This window comes from Muntiacus reevesi, chromosome 17 (genome assembly GCF_963930625.1).
Source record: "Muntiacus reevesi chromosome 17, mMunRee1.1, whole genome shotgun sequence".
Taxonomy (NCBI): domain Eukaryota; kingdom Metazoa; phylum Chordata; class Mammalia; order Artiodactyla; family Cervidae; genus Muntiacus; species Muntiacus reevesi.
In genome coordinates this window covers 37,606,574-37,630,389 of record NC_089265.1, presented here as the reverse complement: position 1 = coordinate 37,630,389, position 23,816 = coordinate 37,606,574, and positions in this window count along the sequence as shown.

The window sequence follows — 23,816 nt, the reverse complement described above, 5'->3', positions numbered from 1 at the left end:
AAAATAATGAAATAATTCCATTTATAAGCAACATGGATGAACCTAGAGATTATCATACTAAGAGAAGGAAGTCAGACAAAGATAAATGATATCACTTATATGTGGAATATTAAAAAAATCATACAAATGAACTTATTTATAAAACAGAACAAACTTATGGTTACCAAAGTGGAAAGGTGGAGGGATAAATTTGGAATTTGGGATCAACAGATACAAATTAGTATATTTAAAATAGATAAACAACAAGGACCTACTATATAGCACAGGGAACTATATTCAATATATTGTAATAACTTATAAAGGAGAAGAATCTGAAAAATAATGAATATATTTATGTATAACTGAATCATTTTGCTGGACATCTGAAACACAATAAATCAACTATGTGTTGTGTGTGTGTTTAGTCACTAAGTCATGTATGACTCTTTTGCTATCCCATGGATTGTAGACCACCAGGCTTCTCTGTCCACGGGATTTCCCAAGCAAGAATACTGGAATAGACTGCCATTTCCTTCTCCAGGAGATCTTCCCCACCCAGAGATGAAACCCGTGTCTCCTGCATTGGCAGGCAGATTCTTTACCACTGAGTCACCTGGGAAGTCCTGAATGTACTTAAAACAAATATATAAGTGTACTGAACTGAACACTTAAAAATGGTAAAAATGGTATACTTAAAAATGGCATATAAATTTTATATGTATTTTACAACATTTTTTTTTTTATAATGAAGTCTATAACTACAGTGGGGACAAAGAACAAAAGTGATTTGGAAATGTACTCAGGCTGAAAGTACCTGCAGAAGAGGGAGATATGGTACTTGGTTTGGGAGGACGGAGGGGCTGGTATTGGTGTGAGGGATCCGTGGCTGTGGGCATGCCTGTCCTCTCACAGTGACACAGTTTTCCCTCTTCCTTCCAAAGGGCAAAATGATTCCTTCAACAACAACAAATATGTATTGAATGCACTGTACTGACACTGGGGGTAGGGTACTAAAAAAGATATATAGCTTAGCATCAAATGGGGGAGGAAGACATAAAATAAATAATCACATATGGAGGTTACAATCTGATCCGTGTCAAGATCTGATGAGGAAGTGAGGCATGAACCAAGAGTGAGAAATAAATGAGATTCCCTCATAGCTCAGTTGGTAAAGAATCTGCCTGCAATACAGAAGACCCCAGTTCAATTCCTGGGTCGGGAAGATCTGCTGGAGAAGGTATAGGCTACTCACTCCAGTATTCTTGGGCTTCCCTGGTGGCTCAGCTGGTAAAGAATCCACCCGCAATGCGGGAGACCTGGGTTTGATCCCTGGGTTGGGAAGATTCCCTGGAGAAGGGAAAGGCTACTCACTCCAGTATTCTGGCCTGGAGAATTCCATGTGTATAGTCCAGGGGGTCACAAAGAGTCAGACACAACTGAGCAACTTTCACTTTAATGATGCAAGGGGTGGAAGAGAGAAGGGAATATGTCCTAGGCAGAGTGAACAGCAGGTTTCTAGGACCTGAACAGAGCAGTAAAGCTGAGAGTGCAAAGGAGCAAGATGATTCTGGGAAGGTGGCAGAGGGCAAAGCCTGGGGCCATGTTCACACCTGTGGTCTTTGTCCTAAGGGCAAAGAAGAATCACCAGAGTTGTGTTGAGGGTGGGAGTAGGGAAGAAAAGGAGGCTGAGCTGTCATTATCAGATTTGCAATTTTTTTTTTTGGAAAGGGTCAAAAGAGATGTGGGGAGACCAGTTAGGAGGTTACTTCAGTAATCCATGCAAGGGACAATGGAAGTGAGAGGATAGGGAAGTGCTGCAAAAGATGAGGAGACTAGGGATATTCAAGTGAGATTTAGGTAGATATATTTTGAGATGAATCAGACATTATGATATTGTGATTTATAATAAGAAATCATTTAATTAATTAAACAAGAAAGCCATTAGACTGATGTGACTCTAAGGCATAAGCAAATCAAAATCTAAGCTTATAAATGTTCCAAGGTTACAAAATTAAAACCACTAAGGACAGTCAATCATGAACAACCACCAGGCTTTAAGCTATCACCAATCAGTAACTTCCTTACTTTTCTTCTGCTTTTTCTTTTAAAAATCCTCTCTCCAAGCTTCCACTACACTAGTGCTCTTGACCACTTCTGGTTTGGTGCTGCCTGATTCAATCTATTTTTGCTCAAATAAACGCATAAAAATGGTAGTGTTTCAATTTATCTTTTGACAGTTTTGACATCAGAAGAGGGAACTGAAGGAAAGTCCCCACAGTCCTCAGGAGAAATGAACAACCAGGGGAAGCTACTTGCTGAGTCCCTTGAATCTGCTGCACCTTTGGAGGTGCTGGATAAGTACATCTCTCCTACCTCTGCGGTTTTTGCATTTTGAACTTTCAGACTTTATCTTAACATTTCTTTTTCCAGACTCAGTCCAGAAACTGGCCAGAGTCACATTGAGTTCAACTTAGAAACCAGTCTACTTCAACTGGATGCAGACCAGTGTGAAGCCTCAGGTGAATAAAATTTTAAGGCTGAACAAGCAGGTTAACTTTACCGAAGATAATTTTGAATTACAGTGGCCACAGAGGAGAACTTCCAACCTAGATAAACATCCATTTAGGAGGTGCACAGAGAAAATGGGGTCTCAGCCAATTGAAGGTAGAGGTAAATTTCTTTTCCTCCTCTACTGTTTCTGGTGCCCATGATGAGACTCACTAGAACACCCCCACTGCTTCAGAGCCTGTAAATGGGATTCTGGAAAAACTGGCAGAAGCTAGCAAAGGGTGAGAATTCTTACTCAGCCCTTCTAGATCTCTATCTACAGTGCCTGGTCAAGAGAAGAAGGTAAAATTTCACATTGTCCTCTCCATTACAATCAGATTGGCAGGCAGAAAAAATTTTTTTTGAGAACAAGGTCTTTGAATTGTGACTTGTAAATCTGCTTTTGGGTAGCCATTGGTTGCTAATCCTTTCTCTCCCAGGGACAGCTTACTACCTTCTTGTTTGCCTCAGTTTGTGTCACGAGAACTTGTCTTGGCAACCATCAGGCTGGGGGCAGAAATGTGGGTTGCATTCTATTTGTGGCTAAGAAGGTCTTACTGCTGCCAGCTCTCAGGGAAATCATCTTTCTTTCCTTTAGCAATCTTGGGGAGTGGCTCTGGACTTAGGAAAACAGTATCTTTTGTACCTCTTTAGGGATGCGTCTTAAGCCCACAATCTTACCCAGTACTGCCAGAAAAACCTACAAGACATTTGAAAGGATTCTTTAAAGTAATGCTAAGGTCAAAAGTTGGATAAATTGGAAGCTAATATTCAGAGCCTGATAGGAAGGGTTTTTTTGTTTTGTTTTGTTTTGCTTTTGTTCTTTTGTTTTTAAGGCCTTTTCCCCTAGGCTAAAAGAAAGTATGTACCCAGAAGGGAAGAAAAACATTCAAAGGCAACCAGCTCTAAATCTAGAATATAGGGATCTTTGGCTTCCATATTAGTTAAAAAGAACTCCTTGACATAAAGAAGGGAGATAAGGCAGTTGGATGGGTCAGCCGTGATATCATTCAAGCAGCAACCCAATTCTTTAAGGAATTAAAAATAACTGTACTAGTCTTAAAAATCAAGTCTTTATAAGAACCAAAATGCTGCTCTAGAGACAATTCAAAGCCCAACTATCCTTTTTACCAAACCTAAGTTTCCCCTATTCATCTCAAAAGGCTTGTAGGTATTATAAAATTCTAGATTTAGGAGCAAAAGTCCTTGAAGGAAACTGAATTCTTCCCCTATGTCTTTGAAATGTAAATGTCCTACTCAGTCTTCTCTTGGAATTGAGGACCATCTCTTTGAAAAGCAAATTTTAGGGAGGTAATTCTAAATCAGAAGAGAAAAATAAAAGTGGGGTAAAGGCTATTTGGAAACTAAACAAATGAAAAGTCTTAAAAATCTTCTTCACAATATTAGTAAAAGTTTAAGCCAACTGAGAAAGTACACTTATATCATCTGCCAGAAACACAATTTGGAGTCAACTATTCTTTCATAGACCTGTGATTTTTGCATTATCATACCTGTCTCATGGCTAAAAATTTTAAGCGAAAGTTGTAAGATTTGTATGTCTGTATGTTTATGTATGTGTGTGTGTGTGTGTATATGTGTGTATATATATATGTGTGTGTATATATGTGTGTGTGTGTGTGTGTGTGTGTGTGTATATATATATATATATATATATATATATATGCATATAAAACAGGGGCTTCCCTTGTGGCTCAGCTGGTAAAGAATCCACCTGCAATGCAGGAGACCTGGGTTTGATCCCTGGGTTGGGAAGATCCCCTGGAGAAGGGAAAGGCTACTCACTACAGTATTCTGGCCTGGAGAATTCCATGGACTATCCATGGTGTCATAAAGAGTCAGAAATGACTGAGCGACTTTCACCTTTCTTACATAAAACAGATGTATAATATTTTTCTACCTCTGGATAGTATTGCAAAATTAGTTTATAGAGAGTTCTATTTAACTGGCTTAATGATAAGCATGGGGAATTCCCTGGTGCTCCAGTGGTTAGGACTTGGAGATTTCATTGCTGAGGGCCCTGGTCAATCCCTGATAGAGGAACTAAGATCCTACAAGCTGTAGGCTGTAGTGCAGCATACAAAAAAGAAAGACAAACATGCACATACAAATTGAGAAATTAAGTACACTCTCAGAAATATAAACACTAACTCAAATGTTTTTCAACTTCACGTGATCTAGGATAATCTTGGGTAAGTAAAAGTCGTTTAGGTTCCAACCAAGGTTTCCTGCATTGCAAACAGATTCTTAACCGTCTGAGCCACCAGGGAAGCCCTTGGGTTTGTTAGTTTAATTAAAATAGGCATACCTTTAGTGTTTAATGCTGATAGCATTAAATGTAATACTTTTACTTTTCAGTTCAGTTCAGTTGCTCAGTCATGTCTGACTCTTTGCGACCCCATGAACCACAGAATGCCAGGCCTCCCTGTCCATCACCAACTCCCAGAGTCCACCCAAACGCACATCCATCGAGTCAATGATGCCATCCAGCCATCTCATCCTCTGTTGTCCCCTTCTCCCCCTGCCCTTAATCTTTCTCAGCATCAAGGTCTTTTCAAATGAGTCAGCTCTTCGCATGAGGTGGCCAAAGTGTTAGAGTTTCACCTTCAGCATTAGTCCTTCCAATGAACACCCAGGACTGATCTCCTTTAGGGTGGACTAGTTGGATCTCCTTGCAGTCCAAGGGACTCTCAAGAGTCTTCCCCAACACCACAGTTCAAAAGTATCAGCACTCAGTTTTCCTTACAGTCCAACTCTCATATCCATACATGACCACCGGAAAAACCATAGCCTTGACTAGATGGACCTTTGTTGACAAAGTAATGTCTCTGCTTTTTAATATGCTGTCTAGGTTGGTCAAAGCTTTTTTTCCAAGTGTGAGGCTGCCAGGGCTAACACTATGACAGGCGTCCCGGACCTAAGTTTCAGTTTCCCCTGAAATGGTAAGATTCCCTACCCCCATCAGGTCACCTGGAGCCAGCCAATCAATATGCACCCAGTAAGAAACAAAGGGAAAGCTGAAAAGCCCGCAAACGCCCAAGTTTGAAAAAAGTCCGTGAAAGTTTTTACCAATAAAATTGCTTTGCAAACATGTAACCAATCCGCTTAAGCCAGCTACCAACCGCTTATGCATACCCTATAAATTTGGTGTTACAGCTGGGGCTCGGGGCTCTCTGACCCTGCAGCACTGCGTTGGATGCGGCACGAGCCCTGGCTCGAGTCAGTAATAAACTTCCCTTTTTGCAAGTTGCATTGTCTTGGAAGCCTTCTCTCTTCCCGCTCAGGGATTTCAGACATCGGGCAAAACACCAAGGAGTAAGTGTCTTTTAATTTCATGGCTGCAGTCACCATCTGCAGTGATTTTGGAACCCAAAAAAATAAAGTCTGACACTGTTTCCACTGTTTCCCCATCTATTTGCCATGAAGTGATGGGACCAGATGCCATGATCTTAGTTTTCTGAATGTTGAGCTTTAAGACAACGTTTCTACTATCCTCTTTCACTTTCGTCAAGAGGCTTTTTAGTTCTTCTTCACTTTCTGCCATAAGGGTGGTGTCATCTGCGTATCTGAGGCTACTGATATTTCTCCTGGCAATCTTGATTCCAGCCTGTGCTTCATCCAGCCCAGCATGTCTCATGATGTACTCTGCATATAAGTTAAATAAGCAGGGTGACGATATACAGCCTTGACGTACTCCTGTCCCGATTTGGAACCAGTCTGTTGTTCCATATCCAGTTCTAACTGTTGCTTACATGCAATGATTGATGGTAAATCCTTGGCTTGTCTTCTTAGCCTGGAGATGGTTTTAAAAGTCCAATCTAAGATTCCTTGTGAAAAGTTCCAGCAGAGTGTATATGGTCAGTGACTATTCCTACTTCTCTTATGTAAATAATCAGGTCAAGTTTAATGAGACTAGACTTATTCTGCAAACAAATTAGTCTTACTATTATGATTATCTTTGATAGAAATGAAGGTGGTCCCTGGAGAAGGAAACGGCAACCTACTCCAGTATTTTTGCGTGGGAAATTCCATGGACAGAGGAACCTGGTGGGCTATAACATATGGGCTTGCAAAGAGTTTGATACAACTGAACTATTGAGCAAGCTTGGAATCTAGAAAGATGGTACTGATGAACCTATTTGCAGGGCAGCAATGGAGATGCATTCATAGAGAACAAACTTATGGAAACAGTGGAGGAAGGAAATGGCAGGACAAATTGAGAGAGTAGCATTGAAATGTATACATTACCATGGGTAAAATTAGATAGCATGTAGAAATTTTCTGTATGATGCAGGGAGTTCAGATCAAGTGCTCTGTGACAACCTAGAGGGGTGGGATGGGATGGGAGGTGGGAGGGAGGTTCAAGAGGGAGGAGATATTTTTATATCTATGACTGATTCATGTTGATATACAGCTGAAAGCAACACAATATTGTAAAGCAATTATCCTCCAAAAATTAAAAATAAATAAATTTAAATTAAATTTAAACAAAAAACAAAAGATGATAGGTAATACATTTTTTAAAAAGAAATGAAGTTGATTACAGAGGGAAAAACTGTATTTCAGTAAAAAATTAAAACACAATCTTGTGACTAACATATTCTAGCTCTCTTTATTGTCTTTGAGGTGGTGTTATATATCTATAAACCAAACTGAATCCTGAATTCTTCTAATTTTCTCAAATATCTGGCTATTGGCACTTTTCCAATAATTATTGTAGTCTCCCTGGTACACTATGTTCTCTCAAGGCTGTATATTGTTACCCTGCCTATTTAACTTCTATGCAGAGTTCATCATGTGAAATGCCAGGCTGGATAAAGCACAAGCTGGAATCAAGATTGCCAGGAGAAATATCAACAACCTCAAATATGAAGATGACACCACTCCTATGGCAGAAAGTGAAAAGGAACTAAAGAACCTCTTGATGGAAGTGAAAGAGGAGAGTGAAAATGCTGGCTTAAAACTCAACACTCAAAAAGCTAAGATTATGACTTCCAGTTCCATCACTTCATGGCAAATAGATGGGAAGCAATGGAATCAGAGACAGACTTTATTTTCTTGGGCTCCAAAATCACTGTGGATGGTGACTGCAACCATGAAATTAAAAGACGCTTGCTCTTTGGAAGAAAAGCCATGACACACCTAGACAGCATATTAAACAGCAAAGATATCACTCTGCCGACAAAGGCCCATATAGTCAAAGCTATAGTTTTTCCAGTAGTCTTGTACGGATGTGAGAGTTGGACCATAAAGAAGGCTTAACACCAAAGAATTGATGCTTTCGAACTGTGGTGCTGGAGAAGACTCTTGAGAATCCCTTGGACTGCAAGAAGATCCAACCAGTCAATCCTAAAGGAAATCAGTCTTGAATATTCATTGCAAGGACTGATGCTGAAGCTGAAACTCCAATACTTTGGCCACCTGATGCAAAGAGCCAACTCATCGGAAAAGACCCTGATGGTGGGAAAGATTGAAGGCAGCAGGAGAAGCGGCACAGAGGATGAGATGGTCGGATGGTATGAGTGACTCAATGGACATGAATTTGAGCAAACTCTGGAAGCTAGTGAAGGACAGGGGAGCCTGGAGTGCTGCAGTCCATGGGGTCACAGGGAGTTGGACACATCTGAGCGACTGAACAACAAGCCAGCGATAGTACTACTATCAGATGGTCTCACTGTACTTGGAAAAACAGAAACAAGATGGGCAATGAGATGAATAAGAAAAACCATTCTACCATGAATCTGACATAATAACCTAAGTTTCACAGTGAAACAAGAACAACTTAACTCTGATTGACTGACAGTAGTGTTGATATCAATTTTGTGATCAATCTCTCACGTGTGAGAAGATGACAAAAAAGGGGGAAATGGTTAAATTAATTTCACAGGGAGGCCATTGGACAGATGTGGTACTAAAGCTATGTTGACTCTAAAAATCTCTCCCCAAGAGGATGAGATGAATGGAGAGAGTAGCATGGAAGCATACATACTAACATCTGTAAAATAGATAGCCAATGGAAATTTGCTGTATTTTCAAACTGGAATTCAAACTGGAGCTGTGTAATAACCTAGAGGGGTGGGAAAAGGTGGGAAGTGAGAGGGAGATTCAAGAGAGAGGGGCATATGTACACCTATGGTTAATTCATCTTGAGGTATAACAAAAATCAAATCAATTTTGTAAAATAATCATCAATCAATTAAAAATAAATAAAATATAATTATTTTTAAAAAGAAACCTCTCCCCAAGCTCCTGCTGGTATAGTATTCCTAAACACTTTTGGTTTGGCACTACCCAAATCAATTTTTGTTCAAATAAACTCTTAAAATATTTAATATGCTCAGTTTATTTTTAAATATATATATACTTGATCTTTGACCCCTTTCCTGGCACATAACTCCTAAATTCCTTGTAATTTCTTCAGTCATAAAAGTGATAACAGTGTTTTGTTATGTTAATGAAGTGACTTTTGGACTGCACCTAAGAATGGGGACTAGGTGCCCAGAAAACCAACAATATGATTACAGGTTTAGAATATTCAGCCTCACTCCAGGCCTCTGAGGAGGAAAGAAGAGCTGAAAGTTGAATCAATTGCCAATGGCCAATGATATAAGCAATCATGCCTGCATAATGAAGCTTTCACAAACACCCAAAAGGAAAGCGTTCAGAGAGCTTGCGGGTTGGTGGACATATGAGTGCATGGAAACTCCTTGCCCTTTCTCCAAACCTTACCCTAGGCATCTCTTCCATATGGCTGTTTCGAAGTTACACATCTTTATACTAAAACAAGAATCTAGAAAGCAACTTTTTCTGAGTTCTGTGAGCTGTTTTAGCAAATTATTCATAATTGAACCCAAAGAATAGGTCATTGGAACGTCTGATCTATAGTCAGTCAGTCAGATACTAAGGCAACAACCTGGACTTGTGACTGGCATCTGAAATGTGTGTGGGAGGGCAACCTGTGGGATCTGAACTCTATTTCCACATAGATAGTGTCAGAATTGAGCTGAATTAAGGGCTTTCCTAGTGGGCTCAGTCAGTAAAGAATCTTCCTGCAGTGCTAAGGGGAAGGTTCATAGCATTACAGGCTTACATCAAGAAACCAAAAAAAAGCCAAATAAATAACCTAACTCTACACCTAAAGCAATTAGAGAAGGAAGAAATGAAGAACCCCAGGGTTAGCATAAGGAAAGAAATCTTAAAAATTAGGGCAGAAATAAATGCAAAAGAAACTAAAGAGACCATAGCAAAAAATCAACAAAGCTAAAAGCTGGTTTTTTGAAAAAATAAACAAAATTGACAAACCATTAGCAAGACTCATTAAGAAACAAAGAGAGAAGAACCAAATTAACAAAATTAGAAATGAAAAGGGTGAGATCACAACAGACAACACTGAAATACAAAGGATCATAAGAGACTACTACCAGCAGCTCTATGCCAATAAAATGGACAACTTGGATGAAATGGACAAATTCGTAGAGAAGTATAACTTTCCAAAACTGAACCAGGAAGAAATAGAAGATCTTAACAGACCCATCACAAGCAAGGAAATCGAAACTGTAATCAAAAATCTTCCAGCAAACAAAAGCCCAGGATCAGATGGCTTCACAGCTGAATTCTACCAAAAATTTAGAGAAGAGCTAACACCTATCTTACTCAAACTCTTCCAGAAAATTGCAGATGAAGGTAACCTTCCAAACTCATTCTATGAGGCCACCATCACCCTAATTCCAAAACCAGACAAAGATACCACAAAAAAAGAAAACTACAGGCCAATATCACTGATGAACATAGATGCAAAAATCCTTAACAAAATTCTAGCAAACAGAATCCAACAACATATTAAAAAAATCATACACCATGACCAAGTGGGCTTTATCCCAGGAATGCAAGGATTCTTTAATATCCGCAAATCAATCAATGTAATACACCACATTAACAAATTGAAAGATAAAAACCATATGATTATCTCAATAGATGCAGAGAAAGCCTTTGACAAAATTCAACACTCATTTATGATTAAAACTCTCCAGAAAGCAGGAATAGAAGAAACATACCTCAACATAATAAAAGCTATATATGACAAACCCACAGCAAGCATCACCCTCAATGGTGAAAAATTGAAAGCATTTCCCCTGAAATCAGGAACAAGAAAAGGGTGCCCACTCTCACCACTACTATTCAACATAGTGTTGGAAGTTTTGGCCACAGCAATCAGAGCAGAAAAAGAAGTAAAAGGAATCCAGATAGGAAAAGAAGTGAAACTCTCGCTGTTTGCAGATGACATGATCCTCTACATAGAAAACCCTAAAGACTCTTCCAGAAAATTAATAGAGCTAATCAATGAATATAGTAAAGTTGCAGGATATAAAATTAACACACAGAAATCCCTTGCATTCCTATATATTAACAATGAAAAAACAGAAAGAGAAATTAAGGAAACAATACCATTCACCATTGCAACAAAAAGAATAAAATACTTAGGAGTATATCTACCTAAAGAAACAAAAGACCTATACATAGAAAACTATAAAACACTGATGAAAGAAATCAAAGAGGACACAAACAGATGTAGAAACATACTGTGTTCATGGGTTGGAAGAATCAATATTGTCAAAATGGCTATTCTACCCAAAGCAATCTATAGATTCAATGCAATCCCTATCAAGCTACCAATGGTATTTTTCACAGAACTAGAACAAATAATTTCACAATTTGTATGGAAATACAAAAAACCTCGACTAGCCAAAGTAATCTTGAGAAAGAAGAATGGAACTGGAGGAATCAACCTGCCTGACTTCAGACTCTACTACAAAGCCACAGTCATCAAGACAGTATGGTACTGGCACAAAGACAGAAATATAGATCAATGGAACAGAATAGAAAACCCAGAGATACACCCACGGACCTATGGACACCTTATCTTTGACAAAGGAGGCAAGGATATACAATGGAAAAAAGACAACCTCTTTAACAAGTGGTGCTGGGAAAACTCGTCAACCACTTGTAAAAGAATGAAACTAGAACACTTTCTAACACCATACACAAAAATAAACTCAAAATGGATTAAAGATCTAAATGTAAGACCAGAAACTATAAAACTCCTAGAGGAGAACATAGGCAAAACACTCTCCGACATAAATCTCAGCAAGATCTTCTATGACCCACCTCCCAGAATATTGGAAATAAAAGCAAAACTAAATAAATGGGATCTAATGAAACTTAAAAGCTTTTGCACTACAAAGGAAACTATAAGTAAAGTGAAAAGACAGCCCTCAGATTGGGAGAAAATAATAGCAAATGAAGAAACAGACAAAGGATTAATCTCAAAAATATACAAGCAACTCCTGAAGCTCAATTCCAGAAAAATAAATGACCCAATCAAAAAAATGGGCCAAAGAACTAAACAGACATTTCTCCAAAGAAGACATACAGATGGCTAACAAACACATGAAAAGATGCTCCACATCACTCATTATCAGAGAAATGCAAATCAAAACCACAATGAGATACCATTACACGCCAGTCAGGATGGCTGCTATCCAAAAGTCTACAAACAATAAATGCTAGAGAGGGTGTGGAGAAAAAGGAACCCTCTTACACTGTTGGTGGGAATGCAAACTAGTACAGCCACTATGGAAAACAGTGTGGAGATTTCTTAAAAAACTGGAAATAGAACTGCCATATGACCCAGCAATCCCACTTCTGGGCATACACACTGAGGAAACCAGATCTGAAAGAGACACGTGCACCCCAATGTTCATTGCAGCACTGTTTATAATAGCTGGACATGGAAGCAACCTAGATGCCCATCAGCAGATGCCCATCAGCAGATAAGGAAGCTGTGGTACATATACACCATGGAATATTACTCAGCCATTAAAAAGAATTCATTTGAATCAGTTCTAATGAGATGGATGAAACTGGAGCCCATTATACAGAGTGAAGTAAGCCAGAAAGATAAAGATCATTACAGCATACTAATACATATATATGGAATTTAGAAAAATGGTAACGATAACCCCATATGCAAAACAGAAAAAGAGACACAGAAGTACAGAACAGACTTTTGAACTCTGTGGGAGAAGGTGAGGGTGGGATGTTTCGAAAGAACAGCATGTATATTATCTATGATGAAACAGATCACCAGCCCAGGTGGGATGCATGAGACGGGTGCTCAGGCCTGGTGCACTGGGATGACCCAGAGGAGTCGGGTGGAGAGGGAGGGGGGAGGGGGGATCGGGATGGGGAATACGTGTGACTCTATGGCTGATTCATGTCAATGTATGACAAAACCCACTGAAATGTTGTGAAGTAATTAGCCTCCAACTAATAAAAAAAATTAAAAAAAAAAAAAAATCTGCCTGCAATGCAGGAGAACTGGGTTCAATCCCTGGGTCAGGAAGATCCCCTGGAGAAGAAAAGGGCAACCCACTCCAGTATTCTCGCCTGGGAAATTCCATGGACAGAGGAGCCTGGTGGGCTACAGTCCATGGAGTCACAAGAGTCAGACACGACTTAGTGTCTAAACCACACAGGTCACATAGCTGGTGTCTAAGAATTACATGTTCGTGGAGGGAAAAAAAAAAAAAACACACTGGAACTCGATGCAGAATCAGGCAGCATGAAGGGTGAAAGACAAGCAGAGGTCACAAATAAATCTGAGCTTTCTGTTTCGTGAAATTGGATGGATAGGGCCTTCAAACTTACTGAACAAAGCCTCGATCACAGTCACAACACTGCAAAACTTGAGCAGGCACCATCCACTTTCTGTCAATGGCAATGATGCCCTTGATATTGTACACAAGCAACAGCCCCAAATGACATATGATCCCTAGGGAGACAATTAGATTCCCTAACCTGGGCCTAACTCTCTCCTATCTACCATTTTCCCCTGGTATACTTGAGGTTGTGATCAGTGACCAACATGCCAAAGCCCAATGCAATCAAATGTTTCATGGTTAGCTGTTCAAGTCAGATCCCACCAAAATCACATCATAGACCTGAGCCTCCAGAAAAACTTTGGGCAAAAAGAAAGTAAGAAGAAGAAAGGATCTGTGTGCACCTGACTCATGTTAGGATATGTTCCAGGGTCATTCACTCTCTCCCCACTCATCACTGTTATCAGTGCAATGCTAGTGCAGCCCAGCATGTATGGTCTTCTGGTCACATGGTCTGCTGATGGGAAGAGCCTTGCATGCTGCTTCTTCAGGGCTTCTGTAGCAATAAGTCATGTTCCACAGAGTCGGATCAGAGGTCCAAGACTGACTCACCCTTTGCAGCTTAAGAAGGCTGGAGCAAGAGACAAAGACCTCTCCAGGCCTCCTCTGGTGACATCAAGGCAGCCCATATGATGCTGTAGCCCCTAAAGAATGATCAGGACACAGCTCCTCCTGGGGTTCCAGTTGTCTAAAGCAGACAGGGACCCATTCTACCCACTAAGGGGCAGCAGGTACAGGTGTTCACACCTCAGAAAGTCACAGTAAATCAGGCAACAGATAGAATCTAGGGACCCTCACTGGCCATTCTGTGGATGGGCAAATTGTCCCCCCATCCCAAAGCATGACCCACTGGAAGATCAACCTCTGTGAAGCAGGGAAACCTAAAGGAGTCAAACCCTGGGTTGGTAAAGATGAAGTCTTCCTGAACCCAAGCATGATCATGTAGGTTAAGGAACAGTTTATAGGACAGTCATCCTGATGTCTGGTTGGAAAGGCCTGCATTGGAATCCTGCTATGCCTATCTCTAGCTATATGACCTTGGATGAGATTCTCAAGCTTTCTGTGCCTCAGTGTTCTCATCTGTGAGATGAGGATGATAATAATTATTTTTATCATAGAGGGCAATGTGAGGATGGAAAGCATGAAATATATGGAGCACTTAACTTAGGTCAGTGCCTAGCATGGTAAGCACCTAATAAATGTTTAGTATTATTACTCTGTTAGAACAGGAGTCTGACACTTACTGCTCTCAGGCCATCAAGAGAAAGCTGACAGGTTGCAGTCCCTGCCTGCTTCTCTTAAGATCCACAGTTTGTGAAGTAAGATACCAACAGCATTTGTCACAAAAGGCTGATGGCGAGGAATAAGACTCTCAAATCCTGCCTTATTGGCAGGCTATAGTTTCAACATTTAAATGGCCTGAACATTTTTCATTCCTCCAGTATACTGTCTACTTGGACAGCTATGTGGGGTCAAGAAGTTTTCCACCTCTGTGGGCCTCAAGTTACTTGAATATAAACCAAAAATTCTCTGAGGTCCCTTCTAGCAATAACATTCTGCGCCTATGACCCCTGGCCTGCATAAAACTGGCCAGGGTACCTTTACACTTGTGTGTGAAGTTCCTTTTTTCCCCACTGGGGCTCTTACTCTTTTCTTTGGCAGCTCATTTCTGATAATTAGTGTTTCAATAATAAAGTCAGAATAATCCTCCAAATTTACAAATGTGACAGCGAAAGAAAAATAAAAAATACTTCTGAATGGTAAAGTACTTCCCAGTGGGTATTTCTAACACACCACAATTTGTCTTATAACTAGGTAACAGTCACTGTAACCCCACCCACCGCATTGAGAAATCAAGAGGTTATAAAGCATATTTTATAAATAAAAATATGTAGACATATTGTACCAAGGACTGATCTCTAGCTCTGCAGGGTCCTACAACAAAGCATTACAGTATTCCAGGGAGGCAAAGAACTTTAAAATCCATCAAGTCTGACCATCTATCTGATACAGTATCCCTGCCAGCAGCATCTACTCTGTGTTAAAACACCTTCAGTGATGACAAACTCAATCTTTATAAGGTATTAGTTTTTTCATCTGTTCAACAAGGGACCAGCCCCACAGCTAGATGCTAGAATACAGTCTAGATGGAAACAAGCTAGAGATGAGGTAGAAGGCTACACCTGGGAAAGGGTGGCCCTTGCTGAGAAGAGGGATTGGACTCAAGATAATTTGGAAAAAGTGGAGTCAACGTTGAGAAATTTTTCATTATTACCCACCAAAAGCATCAGGGGAGCCAGGAGGGAGCTAAGCTAGTGCCTGCAAATCACCTATTGCCATTTAAGCAAGCTGCTGCATGTCACTCCTGGGAAGGATAACATTAGCTGCTTTTCTCACTGCTGTATGGTTAGTACCCACTACTGCTATGTGCAGGTCACCATAAGATGGTCTGGAAGAAAGGCCCCTTCCATGGCTGATCTGTATTAGTTTCTTGGGGCTACCATAACAAATTACTACAAATGGGGTGGCTTAAAACAACAAAAGTTTATTCTTACACTTTGTAGTTAAGATATCAGCAGGCCAATGCTCCCTCTAAAGACTCTTGGGAAAGAAACTTCCTTACCTTTTTCAGCCTCTAGAGGCCTCAGGCATTCCTTGGCTTGTGGGAACATAACCCCAATCTCTGCCTCCATATTCACATGGCCTTCTTCTCTGTGTGTGTCTCTGTGTCCTCTCCTCTTCTGATAAGAACACCACCAGTCATTGGATTTGCTAAGCTGCTTCAGTCGTGTCCGACTCTGTGTGACCCCATAGACGGCAGCCCACCAGGCTCCCCCGTCCCTGGGATTCTCCAGGCAAGAACACTGGAGTGGGTTGCCATTTCCTTCTCCAATGCATCAAAGTGAAAAGTGAAAGTAAAGTCACTCAGTCATGTCCAACTCCTAGTGACCCCATGGACTGCAGTCTACCAGCCTCCTCTGTCCACAGAATTTTCCAGGCAAGAGTACTGGAGTGCCATTGCTTTCTCCGGATTTAGGGCCCATCTAACCAAGTATGAGAGCTTCCCAGGTGGCTCAGTGGTAAGGAATTCACTTGCCAAGCAGGAGACATGAGTTCGATCCCTGGATTAGGAGATCCCCTAGAGAAGGAAATGGCAACCAATTCCAGTATTCTTGCCTGGAGAAGCCCATGGACAGAGGAGCCTGGTGGGCTACAGTCCATGGGGTCACTAAGAGTTAAACATGACTGAAGTGACTAAGCAACAATAACAACAAATCCAGTATGGTTTCATCTCAACTAATTAAACCAGTAAAGACTCTATTTCCAAATAAGATCACATTCTAAGTTGCATGCTTTTGAGTGACACTATTCAATCCACTATACCACTCAAACTACTATTACTGAACTTCATTCTCCCTTTTCAACAGATCAGGACATTCACTAGCCCCTTGAAACAGCTTGAAATTGAAGGTGTCTTGACATCCAGAGAAATGAATGAGTGGCAGAAAAATCCCCTGAGCCTGCACTTGAGTGGGAGTGGTTGATGGTAAGTACCACCTATTATATAATTACGATAGAACATAATGGGTTATGATGAGGAAATGTGGGATGCCATAGGAATATAAAAGGCAGACACCAAACACAGATTTGGGTGTTAAGCAATATTTCACAAAGTTTGGAATGTCTAAGGTGAGAAGTGAAAGACAAGCAGGAAATGGTCCAGTGAAGACCTTATGGGAAGAGAGACATTGAGGAAGAGTGTTCTAGATGTGAACAAAAAAATGGCTCAGAAGTGAGAGAAACATGATTCATTACAGGAGCACAAAGATATTCAAAATGGCTGAGCTGTAAACTGGTGCAAGGGCCTGGGAGGGAGAGCATCTTGGACTAAAGTCTGAGCCCCTGTCTTTTATCTCTTAAAGCCACACAGAAAAATTCTAACCATTCTTCAACTTTGGAGTCCTTATGCATTTAAAGACAGGTATATTGTTATCCCTAAATTTTCTCTTTTCCCTGTTAAATATACTTAATTCCTCCAAATATTTTTCATATACCTTGGAGTCTCATCACATCACTAACTATCCTGGCTGAAGTCCTCCAAACCCACTCCAGCTTGCCTATATCTCTTTACATAAAACCCTGAAATTGAAGAAAATACTCCAACCCAATACCATAGAATCAACACTTTGACCTTAATGAACACTGTTTACTGACTATACCTTTCTTTCCTAGACCTAGGCATCAAGTTGGAGCAGGTTTTTGAGACAGAGGCTGATATTCAGTTCAGATTAACCGCTCAGTCATGTCCGACTCTGCAACCCTATGGACTGCAGGCTTCGTGGAGCTTACAGTCTAATGAGGAAGATGCTAAATAAATATATGCATACAGGGAGCTATTCAGTTCAGTTCAGTCGCTCAGTTGTGTCCTACTCTTTGTGACCCCATGAATCGCAGCACGCCAGGCCTCCCTGTCCATCACAAACTCCCAGAGTTTAACCAAACTCATGTCCATCGAGTTAGTGATGCCATCCAACCATCTCATCCTCTGCCGTCCCCTTCTCCTCCTGCCTTCAATCGTTCCCAGCATCAGAGTCTTTTCAAATGAGTCAGTTCTTTGCATCAGGTGACCAAAGTATTGGAGTTTCAGCTTCAGCATCAGTCCTTCCAATGAATATTCAGGACTGATTTCCTTTAGGATTGACTGGTTGAATATCCTTGCAGTCCAAGGGACTCTCAAGAGTCTTCCCCAACACCACAGTTCAAAAGCATCAATTCTTCGGTGCTCAACTTTCTTTGCAGTCCAACTGTCACATCCATACATGATGTGTATGGAAAAACCATAGCTTTGACTAGACAGACCTTTGTTGGCAAAGTAATGTCTCTGCTTTGTAATATACTGCTTAAGTTGGTCATAGCTTTTCTTCCAAGGAGCAAGTGTCTTTTAATTTCATGGCTGCAGTCACCATCTGCAGTGATTTTGGAGCTCAGTTAGACTGCTAACTGAGCCTCAATATCCACTATTACTCTTCTTCTTAATGATAATAAAACCACCCACACCCCAGTTTTAGCTGAGTACATGGCTGTCTACCTGAAGACTTACATCCCCGCGTTCCCTGTAGCTGAGTACAGTCACATGATTATGTTCTGGTTCATAATCTAATTTTTAACAAGCCATTTACTCTTGTCTTCCTTCTTCCCCTGTCCTAGTGGCTGAGAACAGGGATAACTATAGCAGCTTTGTGCCCAGAAATGAAAGCACCATACTGAAGACAGCAGAGCAGACCAGCCCACCTGGGTCTCTGGAAGGTTCCCTGAGGTAGAAAGCAGTCTACCCACCCTAGACAGCCCACCCACCTCTGGACTATTAGATAAGGTAGAAAGAAACTTCTATACACTGTAACTAATGCAAGAGCCATCCTCATGTGGTCCCTATTGATGCAGATTGCATTCAGTATAAATGCAGATTTAGGCATTCATCGACCCATCCATCCATTCAGTAAAGGCACTGAATGTCTACTAGGTATTAGATGCTTTGTATTTTGAACCTTATACATGGTGTTATCAGTTTTCCTGGGATGGGCAAAGCATTGCTCTTTGTTTACAATCTTTACTGTTATAACACTAGGGCACTCTCCATTCTGTTAGTTTTTTCAACTCCTTTTTAACCTTTATAACATTGTCTACTCTGTGACAGATGCCTCATCTGGGATATCCCCTTCAATTCTCATAACAACTTTATGAGAAAGATAATTGTTATTCTCATTTTACAAGTTGAAAAACTAAGCTTTTTCTTAAAAATTGACTTTAATTTCCTAAAGAATGAGCAAATAATATCTTCAGAGACTGGGAGAGATTTCTAGCATTTTCTAAGCAGTAAAGAGTGACAGAACAAGATCTTATCAAAGACCTTTCAACACTGCTCTGATCTACCTTCTCAAATTCAATCTATTGAACAACAGCCCTCTGCTCTGTGGAAAAAAAAAACATGGTTTCCTAGTTGAATAAGCTTGAGAAATATTGCACAGTAAGGAGATTCATACTGTGCATTTAAACATTAAATTCTCTGACAAAGACCTGTAGAAAAGAGACCTGTTTGAGTTGATTTAACACAATGTTTCCCAAATGAACCCAGCTATGAGACTCTGTTTTCAAGTCATGCTATTAACTTCCCTCAGAACTTTGAGGAAGAGGTGCTCTAGATATAACTGCAATGCAATGAGATAGGAAGTTTCCTATTTCATCTGTTTTGCTTCCCCATCACTGCCGAGTGTTACACCTGATTGATGATATCCTTCCAAGAAAAATTATATTCTTTTAAAGTTCAAGTAATGCTTTACAAAAAGGTGGAGTTTCAGGAAACACCAAAAAGAAACCATTTTTCTTTGAGAATTTCTTGGATTCCTCAAATTCTACCTGGGATATTGCTACCATATCTGTTCTGCTGACCTTCTAAGGAAAGAGAAGGACAAGGTTTACTGTTAGGGGCTTAAGCACTTAGAAACAAAAGTGACTTCTTCATGAGGCAGGCAATATGCTAGTGTCATAATTCAGGGGGATTGAATTTGAATTTCAAGACCAAAGTTACAGCAAGTGTGACTCAGCAGTGTGATATAGTTCAGTCAAATTTGGGAAATGGGAATTGATTCTTTTACAGGTGAAGAAATTGAGTCAGGGGACAATGAAAGGTCATCTGTATGAGGGAAACTCCCAAGCAGGTTGTAAATCTTCTGTTTCTAAAGGAGCTTTCTGGATATAGTATTCAGTCCTTATACAAATTTAAAAAAGAAAGTGTAGAACCAGCTCAAAACAAGCAACTGTAAAAACAAGTTCCAGGGTATGCAGATGGGCAGAAAAAGTGGTGTTGTCAAGGAGTTGATGGTTGAGAGGCTGGAAAGCTGGTGAGTGCCCTCTGCCCTCTCCACCCTTCCGGAAATGAAAATGATTGCAGCACAAATGCGTGCTCATTAAGCAGCAGGCCTAACGAAGGGCAGACTTTTCTGGCCTTGTTTGCAGTGCCAGGGACCTTGCTTGAGTGTTGTCATGGGGAAGTTACCTGTCATCCTCCTGGCAACAGGTTACCTAGGTGAATACCAAACAGCCTCACCTGGCCCAGCAAGCAGTGGGCCCCATGCTGTTCGCCGTCCCCAGACTGCTCTGCCTGCCCTCTGCTTTCACTTTCTCACTCCCTCAGCCACACCGTTGCCTTTAAGAGACGTAGCATTCATTCTTGTGCACCCAGACGCTACAGAAGTTTATCTGCATGAGGGGTGGGGTGGGGCAGCATTCATGGCCCTCTTCTACCTCTGACTTTCAAAGTTTCAAAGTGTGGCTATGGGCACATTTGACATGTGACATGGGCAGTCATGCCCACTCCCATCAACCTACAACTAAAATGAGAAGGGCTCTCAGAAGAAACACCCCTTTCCACCTATTTTTACTGAACGCCCCAGTGCCATAATTAAAACAAATTACAAACATAAGAAATACCTTCAGTGATGATCAAAGTCTATACCACAAAGTGAAATGAAGCCCTAAGCCAACTAACCTGTGAATTTGATCAATTAGCTACATATAGATAAATGAAACAATTCAGTTCGCAAATTCTTAATCACTCATAAGGATGCCAGATTTACCAAACAAATATTTAGCAACACTACTCAGCATAGGATTTTTGCTCAAAGTGTAGTGTTATCTCAACTCCATATTCTTCCTGTGTTGACAACGCTTTCAGGTGTGGAAAACAGGCAGAATGTGATGATTCCAAGGTCTATCCCCACCTCACTAGCCCTGAGAAAGACACTGACCCAGTTTCCATCTAGCATCTCTCCTGCAGGGCCCCAGATAGTCCAGGGCTAAATGGTGAGCATTTTCAACATTGCTCAAGGTAATGTCTGAACCTGCCTGAGGATCTGTTTAGACCTATCTATCCTAGAAGGATCCAAGGGGTCCTTCCCTGGATCCCTTGTGCTTTGCTAAAGTGCCCTAAGTTCCCTTCCACCACTGAACCAGATTTAGGAGGATAAAGTTAGTGGGCTGAGCAATCCTTCCCTCATCCTATCTTTGGTGTCTGTATCTACTTCCAAGAAATTCAGGTAGGTAACACAGTACTATGATCATCTAATGTAAAAACTTACTGACTGGAAGAAATTCCCTTGGTGACAAGGAGATGTAGAAGAAAGAGCAATGATTTATTTATAAGTCAGAAGACCTGTGTCTGAAAGCAATGGACTATGTGATCTTGAGCAAGTCACTTCACCTTGCTGGGCCTCCATTTCCACATCTGTTCATTATCTGTAGATTACATAGCATGCTGTTAAAGTGGAATCACAAAAGCAGCAGAAACAACATTTCTCTGGCTCTAACTCATTGTAAAATCCTCTCCCTGGCCTCATTTTAGGAGTTTCTAAACAGTTTCTCATGCGCATTCAAAATAAGTCCTCTCCACTGCAACATTATGTCATTTAATCTTCACAAAACCCTATGAGACAAGTAACACCCCACTTGAAAGATAAAGAAATTAGGACTCAGAGAGATGAAAATACTGGCCTCAAACCACACAGCTAACGTGTTGCTAAGCAGGGGCTAGAACACAGATCTGACTTTGGAAGACTTTGCTCTTTCTAGAATATCTAACTGGTACGGTTGGAAAGAAAATTCATTGATTTTTAAAATATTTTTAAAAAGCAAAACTTGTATTTCTCCTAGCATGACTTCTTTTCATAGTAGTCAGGACACCTGATTCTAACCTTCTCCTAACTAGTCAAGTGACCCCAAATAAGTTACATCCTCTGAGATTCTGTTACCTCTATGTATTGGAAGTGTTAGATCAGTTTCTCCCAGAAGCTTAGCTTGTTAAAATACAGCTTTCCAGGTCTTTCTCCTGACGAACTGAAAGGGGCTTTCTGAGTTTAAGCATAGAAATACGTATTTTAACAAGCTCCCTGAGCTATTCTTATTCAGGATAAGAATTGGACTGGAATCGGGAATCATCATACTAGACAACCTATGAGCTATCTTTCCTATTTACCAGTCAATTACTATGTGGTGAGTTCGCAAACTTGTAGTCAGGGGTAGCCACCATTGGATTTCAGACATGTCTGGATGATGTGCATAAGATACTGGAAATGGTGAACCCCAGGGATTGCTCTGCATGAGGTTTGGACCAGACACAAGGAAAAGAGAAATTGGGAGAAGCAGTGTGACTATTAGAGATTGGTACCTGCACCCAGCCCCAACGACTAGGGTCTGAACTCCAGAGAAAATAGCTGCAAACAGAAAGCGGTGGTTTCACATTATGTCATCTCAGGAACTTAAAAAAGGACTGTTGCCTGGGTCCCAACTCCAGATCCTTACGTAATTGGTTTGGGATATGTGCCTGAACCTTGGAATTTTTAAAAGCTTCCCAAGTAATTCCATTTTGAAGCTAAGGTTGAGATTTTGCACACGGGACACAAAGCCCTCAAAACGAGATGACTTTATATGTTATAGACATACCCTTAAAATGATTGAAGATTGACATTTCAAGGACCCTCTTCATGAGTTCACAAAGAAAAATAATCATGCCTTGGGTTTAAAAACAACTGAGACTCAACACAAAACTTCTTTATTACGTTATGGAGGTCGAGCTTAACACCTGTTTCGTTTCAGTGACTCTGCTTGTAAGTTTGGTTGCATATAAAGGATTCAGTCTCCAGGTGTGTGAGTTACATGAAGCCCATCCTAACTGACTGAATTTTTCTCCTTCACTGAAGTGAGTGAATTGATCTGTTGTTTTGTCACTGCCTAGCTAAAGCCAGTGGGAGGGTGCCAGTTATCATTTGGAGAAAAGGTATCATTTTGAAGTACCAGAGACAGCAAATGAATTGTGTTCATGAAATAGATGTTTCACTCTACTTTTTAATTTGCTCCTGTTTGAGTTAACTGAGAGTTTCATCTTTATTTTTAAAGAATGACATTTACACAACCGCTGAAACTGCCAATCTGTTACATAAACAGCCTCCTTTTCCAAAAGGCTGGCGCCGCCTGGAGGCCAAATATGTGCAGCGCTTTGTATTTCTGTTCAGAAGGAGCCTCTTCGAAGTGTTGCTTCTGACTTCAAACACAAGCAGTTAGGCTCATGTGAAGCAAACTGGGTTTTTTGCACAGAGCAAAGTTTCCTAAGCAAGGGCGGGGACACCAGAATGACAATTCAAAACCAGACTGAAGGGCAGTGACGGAGCTGGGGAGACCTGAAACAAAGAAGCTTCTTGCTGACATCAACATCCTCACTTTGGAAGCAGGCACTGGGATGAAGAGCTCCGCCAGTGACTTCGCACATGGTGACCTGGGTTTGCTACCTATACACCCATGGAGGAGCCCGGACCTCCTGAAGCTGAACCAGGGTTAAAATCTGAAAGTCTCACAAGTTGGTCTCACAAAGCCTCAATATAGCAGCCCATAAAACCAATGTTTTTCAGAGCTTGGTTTACATACCACTGACATCAGCATCACTGTGGGTGCCTGTCTAAAATGTTATTTCCTGGTGCCCACCGCATACCCAGAGAACCACAATCT